The sequence below is a fragment of the Anneissia japonica genome, unplaced genomic scaffold (genome assembly GCF_011630105.1).
Source record: "Anneissia japonica isolate Jap-2015-1 unplaced genomic scaffold, ASM1163010v1 scaffold287601_len214881_cov132, whole genome shotgun sequence".
Taxonomy (NCBI): Eukaryota; Metazoa; Echinodermata; class Crinoidea; order Comatulida; family Comatulidae; genus Anneissia; species Anneissia japonica.
Genome location: NW_022687211.1, coordinates 90404 through 95267, shown reverse-complemented (window position 1 = coordinate 95267; position 4864 = coordinate 90404).

Genomic DNA, 4864 nt, shown 5'->3' with positions numbered 1-4864 from the left:
TATATATACATATATATATATATATATATATACATATATATATGTATATGTATATATATATATTTATATATATAAATATATATATATATATATATATATAATTTCTGTATGTATAATATTGTATTGAGATTGTATTGTACTTTGATAACAATAAAATTACTTTTACATTAAAAACATAGTTTTTCCCACGATAATGGGCACCATCTTGGTATTTGTCATGATGACATCATCATTCCGATCAAATTTTTAAATGAGAGTGATGAGTCAGCCAAGTTGTTGTTACATTTCATATCCACAGTATATGTAAAAGTGACCAAAAACATAAATTTATTTCCCCTACCCCCACCTTAATATAGTTTAAAATAAGGTATTTTAGGCCAAAATTTCAAAGTGCTGTAAAAAAAATTGCCCAAGCCCTAGGCATGGGGATTTTTTTTTTTGACACTATAGGGTATGCTGATTCAGAAAAACCCAAGAATTAATTTTCCTTTACTTTTTTTCCGCTAAAGTTAATTTCAGTAGTTTTACAACCAGGCTAGAACTGGAACATGACCCAGATTCCCGTTCTGAACATGTTAAAAGGCATTTTTCGTTTTGACTACGCGGCCAGTCTACTACGAATTAATAGAGCGTAACAGACATCTGCGCATGCTCACAAACCTTACTGGCTAAATCGACGTTGTGATAGCTTCCGCGACTACCCCAATTTCTGAATTTGGCGTAGTGGCGACTACCCTAATATTGACCAATCAGATCACTGGATTGTTTGGCAAACTGCTTGTATTTTTTTTTTTTTTTTTTTTTGGGGTTGCAATTTTCAACGCATCCGCGATCGAGCATTGTTTGATTGTTCAATAAGTAATTAATTATTAAAACAAGTGACTAATTAAATGTTTTATGAAGGCCTATTTATACACATGCAAAAAATGAGGAATGAATAGTCACAACATAAAATTAGGTAAATCAGGGGATAGTGAAAAGGGGGCCTTAGGCATAGGCTAGCCTAGCCTTGTCAGGGTGGATTTCGGGTAGGAGAAAACATCCCTGATGCCGCTAGCTAGGGCATCTGCGACCTTGATATCGTGGATCAAACCTTGCTATATAAATACCTCTGTTTACTGTTTATATTTGTTCTGTTTATATTTGTTATGTACATTTATTTAATTGTACATCATCGTTGCATTTGGCAAATTGCATGGGCAGGCCTGACACCAATCTTCTCCCGGTTCCCGACTCTTTTGACACCTAGGCTAGGTCTTGCCTGTACTTAGGCCTCTTAGGCCTCTTAGGCCTTTCCAGAAAACATCACTCAGTGTTTTCTGGAAGTTTTTTTTTTTTTTTTTTTTTTTTTAACATTTCCTTTTTCATATATAAAACAGGGGAACATTGTTCCCTGGTAAAATACATGGTCGACTAACTCCCCTCCGTAGGCCTATGTACGGGTGTTGCGTCGTCGTAGTCACCTTAAAATACGAAAACAGCTCTTGGTGTAATACGCGAACATCTTGGCTTTGCCGTCACGGGCCATTAGTTCGTAGTAGACTGGCCGCGTAGTCAAAACGAAAAATAACTAATATAATGACTGCCTGAGAACGCAGTGCAAACGGACAACTGGTTTGAACAGACACGTCGTAGTGCGAACCGTGTAAAAAAGTCCTAGAATGGGTTGAAACATACTGTGAACGGGTTAAACGGGTTGAGGACGGATAAGAACGAACTACAAACGACATTGAACGTAACGTTTTCCCGTTTTAGACCGTGGGTTTAGGATCTAAAACGTTCAATTCTCTGGGCATTCAGACTGTGTTCTCGGCGCATGTTCTCGGCACATAATGTTCTCGGCACACGTCATTTTTTATAGTCTGAACGTGTGCTAATGGAATTTATGCCGAGCACAGAATGTTCTAGCTAGAACCCAGTTGAACCACGTTCTCGGAACAAAATGTTTTCGAACTACGACTCTGGAATGAAGTCTGAACGTGTGCCGAGCATAAAATGTTATAACTGGGCGGGCTTCAATGACGTGACCTGACCTGCTTTGACATTCTTCCGAGGCGCAATGTATACATGTTAGGGCAAATATAAAAAATTATTAGATTATTACTTCCGCAAGCGTAAAAAATTCGGGAAATATTGATGCGGGAATAATTTTTTTTCCGCATCAATTATTTCAACAGCATAAAAATGCAATTTTGTTACTTTAAATACATTTTCTTTAAAAAACTATAAAATTAAACCTGTTTTTATACAATATTTACTATTACAGACCAAATATAAACAGTCCCCTCCCTCATCGATAAAAACAAAGGCGAAATAGGCCTAATATATTGTTCCAATTAAAAAAACCGCCTTTCATCATTTTTTTTAATTCATAAGAGTGATAATTTAATAATATTTTCTATGTGCTTTTATAATACAGCAGTACTACTGTTCTCTTGATTAATTTATGCTGTAGGCCTAAATGTTTTGGAACAAAACAAAATGCTGAAAACATGTTCTGACAGAGGAAGCACATGGAGTGCAGTCATCGAAATGAATTGCGTAGTTTAAGTTTGGGAAGAAGGGAGATAGAAGCACAAAATACCAAAGGATCTGGGAATAAGCAACTTTTCCAAAAGGTATCCGACAATCTTGGATTTCCACGAAGACCCTGGGATCGTATAAGAGACACATTTAATAAAATGGAAATAAAGTTAGGCCTACAGTGACTCTGAGCTCCTCTCAAAATGTTACACATGCATAAATGCCAAGAACATGGTTTTATAATCTAAATGATCGTATTTCAGGAAATTTTTCGTTCGGTGTGGTATGTGAACATGTGCCGAGAACATAATGTTACGAAAACATTTTATGCCGAGTACATAATCTGAATGCGCCCCTGTGACCCACCAATCCGGGCTACCTGGCTTTTGCACAAAAATGTCAATACTACTAAATTGTAACATAATTTGATTGTCGGCAATCGTGAATTTGGGGAAACTATAACCAAAAATAAGAATTTATATCAAAAGTTGCTACGTAACTATAGCCAATCAGAAGACGACTAACAATGAAGTTTGGCTTAACTGCATGGCCCTCAGCCAATCACAAACTACCTTCTATGCCGTTTGTCCAATGTAAATAGTAAACAACACACTCCACATGCAAGTATCATGGCGTTGGGCAGAAGTTCTTCAAATGATAAATCTGAGCCGGTTTCAGGCATATTTTTGTGATACATGTTGTAACAACCTAGAGTATGGTTGTGTCATTAAGCGTAAACAGCTTAAAGAAATTTAAGGATGTGCAACTCTGTGGAAAACAACAAATACGAGTCCTCAGTAAGGCTTATTAAGTTTCCGTCGAAGCTGATGAATAGCCTACATATAGGGCCTATAACGAAGGGGATCTCAGGGATGGTGGTGCAAGTAGTTGTAGTAGTCAAAATTGCACCGAATCTGTTTAAAGGTACGAGTGTGGTTACATATAACGTTAAAAATGGTATGGTATGTTTTACTTAATTAAGAAGCACTAAGCGTCTCTCTATCACACCACACACACAGACAGGAAGCCCTGCCTTTTCCTCAAATTGGGTTACTATCGACAGCAAAATAACCACAGAGTATTGTGAATCAAATACGATAATGTTATATTGTAATAAGCATATTGAGACAATAATGTTGGCAATGAATCGACCCAGCATAAACAACTGACCATGAAGACAAACCAAATCAATCCACAATTTTATAGCAACTATTTACTACTGTCTACCAAGAACAATTACTACACAAATTGAATCAATTCAGTCTTTTGGGGTGGGGATGTGCCCTTCAGTGACTGTGCTTATACTAAGTAATTCAGGCTTAATTTGATTTTAATGTCTTCATGAAAAGAATATAACAAAATTATTATATTAATAGTACAGTATGCTTTATCTACATAGGAATCCTTAGACACAACATAACAAAAAATATATTAATTAATGGGTATCAAAACTGACTTAAGCAAATAATATTTATCAACACTTTGATGTCCAGTTAAACATCACCACCTGCCTTTAATATTGTATTATACTTATACTACTTATTTTTCTTTTTTTTTTTTTTTTTTGGAAAACAACATTTGATTAAAAAGAAACAATTTAAATACATATTTGATCATTAAAACCATCACAGTAGCATTGATAAGCTCTTTCAATTAGTTTGTTTAATTAATTTTCATAGACCACAGGATCAAGTGAATGGAAGTTGATGAACCACAGCCAAAGCAAATGCTCATTCTGCATCACCTGAAAGCTGAAGTCAAGAATTAAAGAAGTGCTTCCTTGTCGAAGTCATGTTCTCCCGTGTATTTTTTTTTTGTAAAAAACAATAATATATTAAGTACTTTTAATAGAGCAAAAACCATTGAAACATTGAGTGGTGGAATTGCTTGAGGCTGCTATTGCAAATCAGGATGAAGCCTTGTCACTACATGAGGGATAAGGATCTGGTGGCAATTCAGGCCATATTATAGGCCATGGAAAGAAACATGAATTGATTGAACGTACTGTAGTCCTGTCAGATTGGAACTGTATACTGTTTGTATGAATGTTGTTATCTACAGTATTTGATATGACATCATACCATACACTGTGTTAAGAAATATTACCAGATATTATTAAGGTTTTTGCTTGTATGTACATTTATCAACAACACATTTATTTTCTTTATAAAAATTTGCATTGACTTTTTGAATTGCATTGTATTGTATTTTCCAATGCAAAATGAAAAGAAGAAAATAACAGAACAGTACTTGCTGATAAATGATAATGAATACAGCAAAACTTTCATTATTTCTAGTTTCTTTTAAATTGTTTATGCTGGTTGGCTACATTGATAATATT